Below are 17691 nucleotides of genomic sequence, written 5' to 3' on the forward strand. Positions count from 1 at the left end.
CATGCCAGTCTAGCGGGTCTATGGATCGGATCCGAGTCTTCACCTGTGCCAGCCCATTCCAGAAAATCGAGGGGGCCATCCAAGCGAAGGAGAGCCTGGGGAAGAAATTCTCCTGCCTGTCTAGACTTGGGGAGGTGATCAAAGGATGGCAGATGTTGCCCTCACAGAGCAGAGCAGGGGACACAGGCAAGGTCACCAAATACAAGAATTAAATGACATCCGTCAGTCATCTAATAGAAGGTATTCTACCCATCCCTTCCCACTCCCCAGCCCACTAGCCACCCATACAGCGAACCTCCCACTAAACCCAAGACCCAAGAATGTCCAACTCCTCTCTTTGCTGTCCCAACCCCAACTCAGCACCCTCCCACCCCACTGGCCAATCCCTGTTTCAGACTCCACCCCCTCAACCTTGCTTCTGAAAATAAAGTGTAATCTTCTCTGCCTCTGGGCCTTTGCACTAGCAACTGCCTAAAGCCAGTCTCCGCCACCTGCCAGGTTCCTAGAATTTGCACCTAACCACCCCATTTCCTCTTTCTCTCAGACTTTGTTCAACCTCATTTAAAAAAAAAGCTAGGCAGTGGTGGCGCACGCCTTTAATCCCAGCACTAGGGATCTCTGTGAGTTCGAGGCCAGCCTGGTCTACAAATCGAGTTCCAGGAAAGGTGCAAACCTACACAGAGAAACCCTGTCTGGGGGGAAAAAAAAAAAAAAAAAAAAAGACAAAACAAAACACCCTAGGACTCCAGGGTTATCTCTTCCAGGCAGTAACAGATCCTCCTGATTGACTCTCTCTTCTGAAGGGAGAGCCTGCTGCCAAGGAGACCACAGCTTGAAAAACTAGTACCACGTGAGCCTCACTGTCTTTATGGAACAGGCGTGACCAGTCCACTTAATAGATGGCGAGAGTCTCCAGTACAGAGCCAAGGCTGCTCACAGTGTCCCCCTGCTTGGTTACGTAGCAGAGCTGGCAGAATAAGTCAGTGTAAAAGCCACTGTCCTAAGAGATTAAAGTCAAACAGGACCAGAGAGTAATGAAGTGTGTGTGTGTGTGTGTGTGTGTGTGTGTGAAGAGTGTGTGAAAGTGTGTTTGTGTGAGAGTGTGCATGAGAGTGTGCATGAGAGAGCTTGTGTGAGAGAATGAAAGAGTGTGAATGTGTGTGTGTGTGTGTGTGTGTGTGTGTGTGTGTGTGTGTGTTCTGTTCTGGATTGAGGAAGAGGCAGGAGTTAGTAGGTAAAGCTCCTAACTCCTGGGGATTAACACTGGGGGTGGACCCAGTTTGAAGCTAGAGTGCCAGAGGCTCAGCCACTCCTTGGTGGGAGCCCATTCATTAAGTCATAATTACTCTGAGAAGATCCACACAAAGGGCTTCCCTGGTCTAGCACCTCTGGTCCATCAAGGTGCTGCTGCATGCCCCCTGGGTGGGGGGAGTTTTACAGCAGCCAGGCAGGAGGTGACTAACAGTTACTATAATTCTCACCTTTGGATAAGGCTTTTGCTTTTCAGAATGCTTTCAACAAGCATCCCCTTGTTAAATCCTTACAAAGATCCCCCGGAGTTAGGAGAAGTGTAATTAGCTTCATCTGAAAGGGATAGCAAAGCACCCGAGAGGTCAGGTGCTTTGTACTGGGGTAGAGCTGGCTCTGCCACTGTTGTGAATACAGGAGCCATTGGCCTGCTGGAGTCCCAGATCTGCAGTGAAAGCTGGCCTGGTTACCAGTTATGAGCTGCACACCTTTAATCCCAGCACTCCGGAGGCAGAGGCAGGAGGATCTCTGAGTTTGAGGTCAGCCTGGTCTACAGAGTGAATTCCAGGACATCCAGGGCTACACAGGGAAACCTTGTCTTGCAGGGAGACTATGGTGCCAAATCACCCCAATTGACAACCCTCAGCTGGTTATACTCTTCCTTGGTTTCCTCTTCTGTTAAAAAGGTCTAATTCAGACACTTGTACAGTTTTATGCCTGGTGTCCTGAGGGCCACTTGGCAGGAGCTGTTCACTATGGTTCTGAGTGTGATACGATGGCTAGGGTCTCTGGCATATGATTATTCGAGCCTTTCATCACACACCTCCAGAGGCCAACCATATGCTAATCTCTGGGAATGTGGGGAGGGGTTCACAGAGGGGAACTGTCTGTAGGGTAGCATGGCTAAGACTTTCAGAGCAGCAGAAACTCAAGCGCCAAGCCTTGCCTTTCTATTGTTTGTTAGCTGAGTGAGCCAGGTAACCCCTTAGAATACTGGGGTTGGGGGAGAGTGGAGGAGGTAGCAGTGGCATTGCACAGGTGAAACGCATAAAAATGATAAAATAAGAACTGCAGAACGCCATCAAATATTAAAAGTGCTGGGGAGATTGCTCGGTGAGTAAGTACCTGTGTGCAAGCGTGAAGCCTGAGTGCTCATCACCAACACTCACCTAAAAGCCCAATGTGTTGGCACACATCTGTTAAGGCGGGCACAGGAGGAGGTGGACTGCAGGAGCTCTCTGTCCAACCAGCCTAGCTGAAACAAGCTCTAGGTTCAATGAGAGACTGTGCCTCAAAAACATACGGTGGAGTGCAATAAGGAGAGAGCACTCAATAGATGGTGACCTCTGGCCTCTATGTGCCAACACACACAACAAGCACACACAAACCATTGCAAACACACTGATAGGTTGGCTGCTCGTGTTATCTTTGTCTTCACAGGACTTGGTACTTTTCATGAGGCTGCTGTGTACATCCATCAAAACCAGGACTCCACTATGCATTGGTATTGTGGTTCTGGGTGGAACCTGCTGGGTTACTTCTACACCACAGCTTTTTTTTTTTTTTTTTTTTTTTTTAATATTTTTAGGGCTGGGAACTTAGCTCAGTGGTCGAACATTGCCTAGCATGCGTAAGGTCCTGGGTTCTGTCCACAGCTCCAGTAAAAATAAAATAAAAATAGTTTTTAAGTTATATTTATTTAACCGAAGGAAGGGTCCAGTGCCACAGTGAGCACATGGAGATCAGAGGAAAACTTGTGGAAATCGGTACGTTTGTTTTACCATGCCAATCCCGAGGATCGAACTCACCCTTGGCAGAAAGCGCCTTCCACCACCTTTACCACAGAGCCATCTCACTAGTCTAAGGCCTTGTTTTCTTCAGCAATCCTTTCCCACTCTGAAACATCCACATAGATGGAAGACACCCTGAGGACGCTGTGCAAGTGTGGAGAGAATTCGCAGCTGGGAAGGCGTTAACTAATGCTACGAAGTTATAAAAAAAAAAAAAAAAAAAAGATATCCGGAAAGAAAATTCTGGCAACCGGCTGGGGGAGAGCCCCTCTGTCATCTCTGGAATTGAGCACAGGAAACCCCGCCCAAGACCTCCCTTTCAGAGGCAGCCTGGAGAGGCAACCACAAGAAGAACACTGAAATTATGCCTTTTGGAAATTCTGACTCACTCGCTGTAGGGCTGTTTGTGCAAGGCAAAAATGTCTCCCAAAAAGTGAAGTTGCCATCGTTCCCACCCCTTCCTCTGTGGTGAGTCTCCACCAACACTCTCGGGGAAGCTGGAACCCACTTAATGAACCCAGGGAGTTCTCAGGTCCGCTACACACTGGCAGCTGCTGGGCCAGCCTCCTTGGCCACGCCTACATTCTGTAGGTGTTATTTCCTATTTATGTGCTCAGCCTCCACAGAAAGATTAAAGGGGAAAGCAGGGATGACTTTGCTAGTTTACACAGCCCCTTTGGATGAATGGGTAAATAGAGGCAAGAGGGGAGGAAAGAGGTGCCCTGTCCAGAAGTCCCAAGAGTATCTGTGCTGTTCTGCAAATGTATGGTCCTCTCTCTTGTCTCTTGTCTGGCTTTTCTCTCAGTGATGGATTATGCAATGGCTGCTGGCTAGACACAGATGAAAAGCTCTCACTTGGGTGTCCATTTCTGGGGTACACTGGCAGAGAAGTCCATCTCTTAGCATGGAAGAGCCGGTTCTCACCCCTACTCTACTCACCGATTTTGTGGTGTTGTTTTGTTTGTTTGTTTTTGTGTTTTGTTTTTCAAGACAGGGTCTCTCTGTCTGTAGCCCTGGTTGTCTTGGAAATCACTATGTAGACCCAGCTGACTTCAAATTCACATCTGCCTGCCTCTGCATCCAGAGTGCTAGGATCAAAGGTGTGTGCCACCACTGCCCAGCTGCGATTAAAAAAAAAAAAAAAAAAAAAAAACCTTTGTTTCTGTCTTCCAGTTTTCCAAATCTTACTTCATTTTGCCCCACTGGGGTCCTGATAGAGCCCACTTCCCTGGTAGGTTCAACTCTTTGGGTAAAATTGGCTTCCCTGTGGGCAGCTGCCTCTCAGCTACCTCTGAGCCCAGAACTCCATGAGACGAGAGTAGCAGTGTTTTTCTAGGTATACTCACTTGCCCTGCTTTGCTTTTGTGTGGTTTTTGTTTGGGTTTGTTCTTTAGTCTATGGTTTTGTGCATATTCTGTGGTGCTGGGGATCAAGCCTAGGGCCTCCAAGTGCTATGCAAGCACTCTGCTAACTGAACCATGTCCCCAGCCCTTGCCTTGATTTTAAAAAGTGAGCACACAGTATGAGGTTTTGCAGGGCTGGATTCTAGAGTGACTGGAATCTGGCCACGTCACTTTGGACCTTCGGTCTCTTAAAAATATTTTAGGTTTGTTTGTCTGGTTGGTCAGTTAGCTGGTTGGTGGCTATCCTGGTACCTCCTATGCAGCTCAAGCTAGTCTGGAATTTGCGGCAGTCCACCTGCTTCAGTCTCCCAAGTGGTGGGATTACCACTATTCTGGGCAACTTCAAAAGATATTTTTTTCCTCCTAGTTGCCTTCGGCCATCAACTTGACACACCCCAGAATAATCTAAGGGAATCTCAATTAAGAGATTGCCTCCATCCGATTGGTCTGTGGTCCTCTTCTTGATGGCAGCCCCGTGGGAGGTGCCATTCCCTGCAGGTGGCCCTGGGTTGCATTATGAAAGCGGGCTGAGCAGGAGCCAATGAGAACAAGGCAGTAAGCAGTGCTCCTCCGTGGTCCCTGCCTCTGTGGTCCCTGCTTCTGTGGTCCCTGCCTCTGTGGTCCCTGCCTCCGTGGTCCCTGCCTCTGTGGTCCCTGCCTCTGTTCCTGTTCTGAGATCTCTCAGTGACAGACCCTGACCTGGAAGTGTCAGCCAAGTCAACCCTTCCCTCCCCAAGTTACTTTTGGTCCTGGTGTTTATCACGGCAACAGAAGCAAACCAGGACAATTTTTTAAAATTAATTATTTTTAGGATGTAGCTCAGTTGGCAGAGCACTTGCCTAGCATCTGTGATGCCCTGGATTAGATGCCCAGCGCCGGAAAAAACAGGCATAGTGGCGCATGCCTGTGTTCCGGTACTTAGAATTTGGAAGCAGCAGGATGAGAAATTCAAGATCATCCTTGGCTACATAGTGATCTTGAAGCCCGCCTGTCTCAAAATAAAATAAAATAAAATAAAATGTTTAGCTAGTAAACAAAGAATAGGTTTCATTGTAACACTTCTATATATATATTATACTCCACCCCAACTCCTGCCTCCACCCTCTTGCTGGTCACTTCAGTATATCTGGTCTTTCTCTGTATCAATAGCCCTTGAATAATGACACAGAGACTTTTTATTAATTATGAAAGTTTGGCCTTAGCTTAGGCTTATTCCCAACTAGCTCTTAAAATGAAAATTAACCCATTTACATTAATCTATGTCGTGCTACGTGGCTCATTACCTCTTCTAAATACCCTGTGCCCATCTTCCTCTGCTGGAGAATCTCCTGTCCCTCTTAATCTTTCCCAGAGTTCCTAGCTCTCCCGGAAGTCCCACCTATTCTCTCCTGCCTAACTGTTGGCCATTCATCTCTTTATGAAACCAGTCAGAAGGTGCTTTAGGCAGGTGAGGAAGGACAGAAACACTTCTTCACACAATGTACAAAAAGATTATCCCAACACAGAGTTTTCCAGTCCATGACATAAGGAAAGTGGAAAAGACCATCTCTAGCTTATTTCTACAACTTAAATAATTGTGAGAGGGGCCAGAGAGCTGGCTCATCTGTTAAGAGCACTGGCTGTTCTTCCAGGGGACCTGGGTTCAATTCCCAACACCCGCATGGCAGCTCACAGCTGTCTGTAACTCCAGTTCCAGGGGATCTGACACCTTCACACAGGCATAAATGCAGGAAAAACACTAATGCACGTAAAGTAAAAATGAATTATTTTAAAAAATCAATTTAATAGTTGTGAGATTCTTGGAGCTGGAGAGATGGCTCAGTAATTAAGAGCACTGGCTACAGCCCGAGGGTGTACGCCTTTAATCCCAGCACTCAGGAGGCAGTGGCAGGCAGATCTCTGTGAATTCGAGACCAGCCTGGTCTACAGAGTGAGATTCAGGATATCCAAATGTAGCATGAATCCTAATTAGTCTTAATAAAAACCAGGAGCCAGATATCAGGGTAAATGCTGAACGATCAGAGATGCAGAGCAGCCAGCCACTAGATAGTTCATACCTTTACCCAGTCCTCAGCCTGAAAGAGACTGAGCTCTCTTCTCCTCCCACCTTATATTCCTTTCTCCACCCAGCCATATCACTTCCTGTCTCAACTTCCCTAGTGCTGGGATTAAAGGCGTGTGTGCCTCCCAAGTACTGGGAGCAAAGGCATGAAATTCCGAGTGCTGGGATTAAAGGTGTGTGCCACTACTGCCTGGCCTCTGACCATCAGGCAAGCTTTATTTGTTAGAGCATATACAAAATGTCACCACAGCCAAAGCTACACAAAGAGCACTGGCTGCTTTTCCAGAGTGTCTGGGTTCTATTCTTACCACCCACATGGTGGCTCATAACCACATTTAACTCCAATTCCAGGGGATCTGATGTTCTCTTTTGGCCTCTCTGGGCACCAGGCATGCACGGGGTATACAGACATACACACATAGGGAACATCTGTACATATAAAATTAAATTTTAAAAGGTGAGGATCTTGATCCTGTTAGACCAGCGGTTCTCAACATGTGGGTCACATTTCAAATATCCACCTTATGATTCACAACAGTAGCAAAATCACATTTATGAAGTAGCAATGGAAACAATTTTATGGTTGGGGAAGGGGTCACCACAACATGAGGAACTATATATTTTTTTTTTCATCCGAGACAGGGTTTCTCTGTGTAGCTTTGCGCCTTTCCTGGAACTCACTTGGTAGCCCAGGCTGGCCTCAAACTCACAGAGATCCGCCTGGCTCTGCCTCCCGAGTGCTGGGATTAAAGGCGTGCACCACCACTGCCCGGTGAGGAACTGTATTAAAGGGACGCAGCATTAGGAAGTGTGAGAACCACTGTGGTAGACGAAAGCACAATTCTCTGTGACTAGACATTGTTACTGCTAAATTCCAAGTAAATAAAAAATGCTAGCATATGGTTGATAAACTTTAATTCTGAAAACTGAAGGCCTTCTGGAAAAAGCTTCCTGTGTATCTCCTGGAGGGCAGTCAGAGCTATGCTCTCTGTTTCCATGGGCTTACCTTAAAGGTGTTTAACTGTGTGCTTTACTTTGAGATAATTGTGCATTTACAAGTAGTTACACGAATTTCACAGCTGCTGCCTGCATCTTGCAGAACAAAGAGTGTCTCAGGGAGGGCCCTGACACAGGAACCATCAAGACAAAGCATTCAGTCCTGCAAGCTGCCAGCCTGTCTGATCTGCTCCTTTTAAATGCCAGAACCATCAACCCTCTTATTTCTGTAGCCTGTTTGTATGATGGTCATTTAAGATAGTTTTCTATCCCTCAGATCCTCTGGGTACAGTGGTGTGTAAGCCTGCAACTTCAGCATCCCAAGAGAGGGTTTGGAGCTCAAGGCCAGCCTGGGCTACATAATGAAACTATGTCTCAGATACATACAGAATGTAACCTTTTAGGGTTGGCTTTTTCCACTCTTTGTTTTAAGCAGAGTACATATCCCTCTTGCTGAGTCCTGGTCCATGGTATGCTGGTTTAATCATCTCCCTGTGGAAGAACAGTGGTTGCTTCTGGCTCAGTGCTCTCTTGTGAAGCTGCCTTGAGTATTCCGCACATGCCCCTTCACATCTTCGGTTGTTTGCCCCATAGGCAACCCCACCCACTCTGTTCTTCCTAATTATTTATTCCTCCAGTGCATGAACTCGGTGCGGGGGGGGGGGGGGGGGGGATATCTGGACCAAGCTCTGAGTTGTGGTAATCCAATAAAAGCAAATTACTTGTTCCTTCAGAGTGTGTGGGGGTAGCAACACCAGGGCACATGGGACAGTGACTAGCAGCAAATGCCAGGCGGTGCTACATCATGGGCTCCTGGAGGAACCTAGAGACAGAAGAAGCAGGAGAAGGCCTGAGTGTCTGAGGCAAGGCCCTCTGGAGATTGAAGGTTCTGCATTAATCTTAAACGATGCAGGCTACGAAAGGTGTTTTGCATTTATTAAGGGCTTACCAAGAGGCAAGCAATACTCCAATCCTTTGCTTGTATCTCTCTTCTTCTTGGTAGCCTTGAATGACATCTCACTTTACAAATGAGGGAGAAAATGACCCCTTGCCCATCATCACCCAGCTATCAAGTGCCTCATCAGAAATAGAATTGCAGGCAATTCTACCCCAGTGCCCCCACCGTGTGTGTGTGTGTGTGTGTGTGTGTGTGTGTGTGTGTGTGTGTGTGTAAGTGGAGGTCAGAATGACATATTCTTCCTTATCATTTTCTCACCTTATTTTATTTCAATGCAACAAGGTCTATTCACTGGATCTGGAACTTTCCATTTCTGCTAGAGTAACTGGCCAGCAAGCCTCAGAATCTGCCTGTCTCTGCTTCCCGGCGTGGGGCTACAGGTGCACAGTCATGACTGGCATTTTTTTAAAAAGACTTATTTATTTGTTATGTACACAGAAGAGGGGCGCCAGATCTCATTACAGATGGTTGTGAGCCACCATGTGGGTGCTGGGAATTGAACTCAGGACCTCTGGAAGAACAGTCAGTGCTCTTAACCTCTGAGCCATCTCTCCAGCCCATGACCGGCATTTTTTACACAGTTGCTGGGGATTTGAACTCAGTTCCTCACGCTTGTGCAGCAAGCACTGTACCCACTGAGCCATCTTCCCAGCCCCTCACAATCCATACTCTTAATCACTCTAATTCTTTATTATTTTTTAAAATTTTATTTTTATTAATGTTTACAGTGTTCTGTCTGCATGTCTGCCTGCAGGCCAGAAGAGGGAGCCAGATCTCATTACAGATGGTTGTGAGCCACCATGTGGTTGCTGGGAATTGAACTCAGGACCTCTGGAAGAGCAGCCACTGCTCTTAACCTCTGAGCCATTTCTCCAGCCCCTCACTCTAATTCTTTAAAGAAAATTTTTGTTTGTTTGTTTGTTTGTTTGTTTTTATGTGTTCTGTCTGCATGCATGTCTACATCACTTGTGAGCCTGGTGCTCACAGAGGTCAGGAGAGAGTGTTGGATCCCTTGGAACTATAACAGAGGGTTGTAAGCTGCCATGTGAATGCTGAAAAACAAACCCAGGTCTTCTGCAAGAGCAACAAGTGTTAACTGTAGAGGCATCTCTCCAGCCCTAAAGTTGATTTTTGTTTGTTTGTTTGTTGTTTGTTTGTTTTTAATTAGCGTCTCTAGGCATGCCGTGTGTACAGGGCAGGGTCGTGCAGGGGTGACAGAGGAACTTTATGGGTTCAGCTGTAACCTCTTTATGTGGGTTCTAGGGACTGAACTCAGGTCACCAGGCTTGTGTGGCAAGCACCTTTGCCGGCTGAGCCATCTCACCAACCTCCTGGTCACTCAAATTCTGGGTCATGAGTAAATTCCAATCTGTTTCTTAAGTTATATTCCGCACCGCGCTCTGTTTAGTCCAAAATGTTAAAAGTTTGTTCTGGGTCAAGGTTATCCGTAATATAAAAACCGCTGCGAAGAAACAGCGCTCGCTTTGATAACACAGAGAAGTCACTTGATGGATCTGCTTGCTGCCAGGGAGCGCCGGCCGGGCGCACTACTTCATCTGCGCATGTGCAAGCCAGATCCTGGGGTCGTGTTGAATTATCTGCCTGTGCAGCAGGAAAACAGAGCTTCGGGCTGATGGCACGGAGCACGCGGGGCCTCTGAGCCCGCTGCACATAATGAATGTGGTTTTGTTTTCTCGGAATTGCTGCGTACCAGGAAAGTCACGTCCCTGCTCTGCTTTCTCCTTGGTGACTAAACACGCAATATGTGTTCACTGCACTGAAGGTCGCCCACCCTCCGAGCCTCGTCTTTCATATTTAAACAGCAGCATACTGCCAACCTGGCCTGTCGGCTTGTTGCTTTTTCTTTTGAAATCCACATGCGGCCTTCATAATATCAGTGTTTCCAGCCCTGGGGTGATTGGCAGAGCAAAAAACCTCCCAGGATCAAAGTCTCCTGACTGGGTTCCTCTCTGGGCCTGACACCCCAGCATCTGAGCAGAGTCAGATGTCTTATCTCCCAGGCCCCCCACACCCATGAAAGGGGCCACCAGTTCTTGCTGTCTTACCAGTGACAGCTGTCAGGAGGATCATGCAGAATATGATGGTAAAAAACGTGCCATGAATGTGAAGATCTGCCCGAATGTGTCCTGAAATAATCAACTGAATCCTGGCTCAGAACCCTGACACAGAAACCAACTCAGGAGAGGCTGCCTGTGAGAAAATGGCTCCATTAGGTGGGAAAAGGAGGCTTTTGGCGTCTGCTCCCTGGGGACAGAGTTTTCAAAGTCGCTGGAGTGTTCGCTCTGTTTTCTGAACCAGTGATCATGTTAGAAGCTGTACGATAGGCGGGGTGTCCAGGAAACGGAGGGAGGCCCAGAGCCCAGCCCTGGCTGACTTCCAGAGGCGTGGCCTTGGCATCCAAGCCCGGGCAGCAGAGCTCAGGCAGACATTTGTGCCACTTCGATGTGTCCACAGACAGACAGGTACTCTGCCTTTTGGGGAGGCCTGCATTTGGGGCCTGGGCTACCTCAGATCCAGTGGCAAGGCTTACAAATGTCAGATAGGTCCACGTGAGGGCTGAAAGTGACTTGTAAAACGCTGTCCTCCAGGCCCTTCACCATCATCATCAGAGTAGCTGTGACTGCTGTAAGAGTCTCTGGGAGATGTGTGTGTTGTGTGTGGGGCGGGGGTGTGGGGAGGGGTGGGGCTGGGGCTGTTGTTGTTCCCTGCTAGAAAGAGGAGGGGCTGGGAAGAGATTCCAGCCATTCCTTCCTGTACCTCCCTGCCAGTTGTGTATAAGGAGTCCAAAGAGTACATTCAGTGTGGAAGGTTAATTGAAGGGGTGGGGAGACTCCATATACGCAGCTATGGGGAAGTTGTCCTCCATGCTGGGGTGAGGCTTTACGATGCTGTGGTTGTTTGGGGTCACCCAGTCTTATGAAGAACCCCCTCAGCCATGCTTGTTAAGTAAGCCCAGAAAACTCATTGGTTTCCCCAAAGTATTCCTCCGTGGAATCATGCTTTGACTCCTTACTGGGGCCCTATGGGGTGAACAGACATTTGTCCACTCAACAATGGCCCAAATACATTATGGGTAAAACTGTCGAAGAATTAAAACAGAGCTTAAAAAGGGAAACCTATTGTTTTCTCTCTCTCTCTCTCTCTCTCTCTCTCTCTCTCTCTCTCTCTCTCTCTGTGTGTGTGTGGTATATTCACATATGTGTACATGCACATGCATGTGAAGGCCAAAGGTCAACATTGGATGTCTTCCTTAATCGCTCCCCATCTTCCTTTTGGAGGCAGGGTCTCTCATTGAATCTGGAGCTGATCGGTTGGCTAGTCTGCTGGCCAGCAAGCTCTGGGGAACCTTCTGTCTGTGCTCTCCCAGCACTAGGATCCTGGATCACGTTGCTGTGCCCAGCATTTTATGTGCATGCTGAGTATTGAACTCAGGTCCTCACGTTTGCATGGCTAGCAATCTACCCACTGGGCCATCTCTCCAACCTCATCTTGATCATGATTCTTGATGTCCTGGGACCCTTCCTGAATAGTGAAGACCAAGTGTCACTCTAACAGCCTAGTTCCAGGAAACCTTCGAATCTTGCTGCTGCTGATTGACACCTGACCCAGACTGAAGACATGTTTTCCAAGTGATTGCTGCAAGCCCTTGTAACTGCAACTGCCCAAGACTTAAGACCTTTGATTCTAATTTTCCTCTTTGATGGTAGAGTGGGTACACAGGGAGAAACAGCAAGTGCTTCCTGATTTGGTGAAAAGTCATGGTCAGCAGGCAGAAACAAGCCCTGTAAAAGCCAATGGAGATGCAAACAGAAGGTCCTCCCATCCCAGTGGCCCTGGGCAGCAAAGGTTTTGCAAGCACCATGCAAAAGGGCCAGCCACTGTCTTCTGCTATTGAGGCAACTTCTTCAATGTCATGCAAATTTTTGCTCGTCATTGATATATGTGACATATGCTGATATGTGATATATGCTGAGACCTCTGATTACTTCACAAGCTCTCCAGATGGCCTAGGACACAGGCTCACACACAGGGGCTCACAGCTTAAAAACAGGTGGCAATCCCACCCCCCAACTCTTTCCCAAGCTCCTGAAAGGGCAACTGGCACCTGCGGTCAGGAATCACCCCCAGCCCACACTCCCTCACTGCCCAAAGCAGGAAGCCCTCACCTGGCCTCTCTGTGCCGTGGACATTTTCCATCACTGTCCTTCTCTCCTTCCTCCTTTTCAATCTTCTTTGTGGCCGTCCCTCCGATACTGCACAGACCCAGGGTTCTTCTCTCGTCTGGGCTTTCTCTCTCCAGGCCCACACCTACCTCCGTTATTAGTCAAGAGTTATTTTATTGTAGAGGCAATCATGGAAAAATCTCCTCTTTCGGTGGTAGCCTGATGATTTAGACATCCCTCAGATGTGCTGAGAACCACGGAGTCTTAAGTAATCCATGGTCTCTCTTGTGATGGTCTGTCCGCCTCAAACTGTTCCCCCAAATCAGTAAGGAGCCAGCAGGGTTAAGCAGAACCCCCTACAACCAGCCAATCACCAAGCAGTGCCCTTTCTGTCTTCAGATTGTCAGCTCTTCTCCCATGGGCACCACCACACCACCTGAGACCAGAATGGTTCCACCTTACTACAGACACCAACTGTGGGTCAGCAGCCTCCAGTCCATGCTAGAGGTCCTAGCAGGTGCTCTCCTGACTGGGCAGACAGAGGCTTTCTGGGGTCTTCCTTCCTAAGGAAGGCTCTCCATCTCTCTCTCTCTCTCTCTCTCTCTCTCTCTCTCTCTCTCACACGCACGCACGCACGCACACACACACACACACACACACACACACACACACACACACACACGCACACAGCCATTCCACATTTTTGCATCTCTTAAAGAAAAGTACGTGCCTTCCCTCAGAGTACTCTGAGGGCTATGTCCCCACCCTGGTTGTTTCCTCTTTCTGGAATTTTCCTCCCTCTTACATGGGGGCTCTACTGAGTTACAACCTCAGTGCCACCCTCTGGCCTTTTCTGGCTCCTGAGGTCCTTTGTCATGTCTCCTCAACTCCACTCCTGCCAATTCTTAGTGACATTCTTGCATGTCGCGTTACAAGACTGTGAGGTGTCTGGGGCCTGAGAGTGTAGGTTTCCTCCTAATACCCTATGTAGCATGACGGCAGGAGCTAGGGTGCTAGGAACCGAACTGAGGGCCTTGTGCACACAAAGCAAGTGCTTTACCACGAACGCAAATGCCCTATTTTTCTCTACGACATCTATGAGCATGTCACAGCCTTCACGTAGAAGCAGTGTTGTTTCCCATGGTCTCAGTTACCCACGATCAATCAAGTTCCAAATGTGTGAAATAGAAAACTCCAAAAGTAAATCCCCGAGTTTTAAATTGAGCTCAAACTCAGCAGCATGTTGCTACTTTCCCATCATCCCACTGTGTCCTGATGGGAAAGTCAATCATCCTTGTTCAGTGTATCCACATTGTATATGCTACCTGCCCGGGAGTCATTTAGCTGTGTTGGTCATCAGGTCTCCTGTTGTATATGTCAATATTTGTGTTCATGTCACACTACTTGTGGCCTCAGCGTGCAGGGGATGTTGGCAACTTGGATATGCCACAGAGAAGCTATGGAGTTCTTCCTTTCTGCGAGAAGGCAGAAGAGTGTTGAGGAACCAAGGTCACAGGACTTTCATTATAACACTGCTATGACTGTTCTGTTACTGTCACTGTGGCCACGGTGCTTTCTTACTTCAGTTGACTTATAAGTTGACTTTATCATAGGTAAGTATGTTTACGTAAAAACATGATATTTACAGGGTCTAAAGCTATTTGTGGTCTCTGGCATCTGCTGGGGGTTTTGGGAAAGGGTCTACTATATGAGTTTCATACTTTGGGACTTGCTAAGATACTGTCCTGAATTGTTGACTGTGTTTCATGTTCTTTAATGTTAGAATTATACGTGGGGCGGACCTTAAGGGCTAGGGTTAGTGTGAAGGCACCAGGGGATACAACAAATCCTGTCTGGGAACTCTCGGCTAGTGAGTAAGGCTCAGTGAATACATAACAGAACGAGATGCACACACATCTGTGAAGTGAGGCCAAGCAGCCATCGAGTGTCCTGCTCGTGTTCTTTGGTTCCTGCCCCTGTGCACCCTGGACTGCACAGGCCAGCAGTGCTCACTACACCACGAGGTGGGCAGTTTCCTTCCAGACTACTGTTGTCTCAACAAACCCAGTATGTGGTTCATCAGGAAAAGGACTCCATGCCCATATCACTCACCCCCCCCCCCACCATGGACAGTATCCCAAGGTGCTGACCATGGACTGGTAGGAGGGCTGTCCTAGAAACCTCTGGCATTGTGAAGGGAGAACACATCCATGCCCTTGGAGTTTGTTTGCTCATTCAGTTTTTTGAAACAGGGTCTCTAGTCAGCCCAGGCAGGCCAGTAACTCATGATTCTCCTTGCTTATGCCTAATGCTTCCAGAATGTTCCTTTTTGTTTTGGTTTGGCTGAGTGAAGTAGAAATGGGTCTCACATATTTCAGCTTGGCTGGAATTCATTAAATAACCAAGATGACCTTGAATTTCTGGTCTTTCTGCCTCTGCCAGCTGATGGCTGGGATTACAGGCATGCACCATCACACCCCATTTCATCAGTGTTGGGGGCTGAACTCAGAACTTCTTGTATGCTAAATAAACACTGTACCAACTGAGCCTTTAAAAATCCCAGAATATCTGCCAGCTTTTCAAATCCCCCATTGACCTGTCAGTCAGCTGTTACACATACCACTTTGCAACGCTAATAGAAAGCATGTGAGTTAGCCACCCCATAGGGTAAGGACTTGCACTGGGAGAGAAGCACAGATCTGGGCCACTTCACTGAGTCCCAGACTCCATTATCAGCGCTGCTCCAGCTTCTGCAAGGATGACAGACTAGTGCCCCCTGCTGGCCCTGCAGGGTAAGATAGAGACTCACTAAAATGCCACTTCCCCTCTCCGCCTCCCAGACAAAACAAAACAAGAGACTCTGAAAGATTTTTCTTTTTCCCCACAAGCAACAATTTCTTGAGAAGAATTTTTTAAGAGCCATGAGTAGTAATGCACACCTTTAATGCCAGCATTGAGGCAGGAGGATCAGGTCAGTTCCAAGGCAGGGTGTGGTGGAGCACTGGATGACCACAGGATCTTATTGGCTTCCCTAGATGGCCTAGCACGAGTACGAATTATCTCAGGGCTGCAGCTGGATAGTGTGAGGACAGAGGCATGGGTGGATGGGAGTGCTGGGGTAGAACTAACTTGAAACACCAATGCTTCATGAAAAAGGTTACAGGAAGACCAGGTCTCAGTCCATATGGGAAGTCATTCACAAATGCCCACTTCACCCCAAGACAATAAAACTGCCCAGTTTGCCAGTGAGGCCTATGCAAAAGAGCTTCTTCTTTTACATTAAAAAGAAAGAAACAACAAAAATAATAGCTTTTCATTAAAACCCTCTGGAATTTTTTTTTTTTTTTTTTAATGCACACTGGGGTTTTGTCTGCATGTATGTTTGTGTGAGGATGCCAGATCCCCTGGAACTGGAGTTACAAACAGTTGTGAACTGCCATGTGGGTGCTGGGCATCGAACCTGGTTCATTTGGAAGAGCAGTCAGTGCTCTTAACCACTGAGCCATCCCTCCAGCTCAGAATTTGGTCTCTTACTGGGCCATACTTTCAAAAATACATGTAGAGTAACAAGTGGCATTCTTCTGCTAAAAAGGCAGAAAAACAAATGTTTAAAAACCCTTTCCCCGATTTTTTTCTGAAAAGAAGAATGAAAAGTTATGTCTCTCCCCATTTCTATCAGGGACCACCAAACCCTGGGGTGACTTCTCTTTCTTGGTTGGGGGAATCCTGTGTGCAGTGGACTCTCACGATAGTTACATTCTGAAGGCATGAAAAGATCAAGCCTCAAAGGTTTGGGAAGTGTTGAGAGAAACTGTGACTCAGCAGGAGCCTGAGCTCCCACGTGTTCTTGTGGCTGGGAGTATCTGAGGGGCCCTGGGCCTAGTGACACTGACTGGCTCCTTACTTATTATGTTGGGGTCTTGGTATCTCCTCACAAGTCCCTGGGAGGTAGTCTGCATGACAGAGACTATTTTCTGTTAAAAACCAAAGCAAGCCCCGAACAGCAAACAGCACTGCACACTAAATGGGGGCAAAGCAGAAAATGGGGGAGTCAGTTCACTCCCTCCACCATGCGGGACCTGGTGATTGAACTCAGGACATCCAATCACGCTTGGTCGCAGGCCCTTTTACCCACTGAGCCATCTTGTCAGCCCACCATTTAGCTCTTAATTCAACTTTACAGGAAACCTTTCCTATGTTTTCTTTTAGACTTGGTGTTCAGGAAGTTTCTCAATAAAACGAAGTCCGACAGTACAACGTTAAAGACATTGGCTGGCTGCGGTTCACAACCTGTAACTCCAGCACTTAGGAGGCTGAGACAGGAAGACAGTGTGAGCTCAAGGTCAGTGAGAAACCCTGTCTCAATAAATAAATATATACGTAAGATAAAGGCACTAGCTAACGAGTTCCATCCTTGGTATAAGGAGAAGCGTGAGGACAAAGGGGCAGGAGCACACTTTCAGAGTGAAAAACCATGGTCTGGGTTTTTTCATAGAGGCATGACGGTACACACCTATAACCCTCCTGGCACATGGAAGCAGAAACAGCAAAGTCACTGCAAATTCAAAGCTAACCTGGGCTACAGAGACCCTGTCTAAAAAAACTAAAACCAAAAAGATTTCATTCGGTCTTTGGATTAAAGTTATTGTAGCAAAGTTATAAATTGTAAATATTGCGATCTTATGTAGAAACGCACATATCTACACAATATGCGTACATAAATACCATATGCATGAGTTTGCAAGTCAGCAGAGCTCACTTAGTATTCTGCGGGACTTTCTGGTGTTATAATTCAGCAGGGATAAAAAGTAGAATATGAACGTAACGAAATCCTACTGCCTGCACCCTCCTTTCTTTCTGAAGGGTCAACTTCAACTTGAAATCCTCTGGCTTCAGTCCTGAGTGCTGGTGCTGGATGATGGGCACATCATCCTAGCCTTAGCAAGATTCAACCAGATCTGTGTGCGCAAAAGCTGTTTGAAGAACAAACCCCACAATATACACCATGACAGTATCACACTGAGGCAACTGTTCAGGAGCTGAGGGACAC

The sequence above is a fragment of the Onychomys torridus genome, chromosome 14 (assembly GCF_903995425.1).
Source record: "Onychomys torridus chromosome 14, mOncTor1.1, whole genome shotgun sequence".
Lineage (NCBI taxonomy): Eukaryota > Metazoa > Chordata > Mammalia > Rodentia > Cricetidae > Onychomys > Onychomys torridus.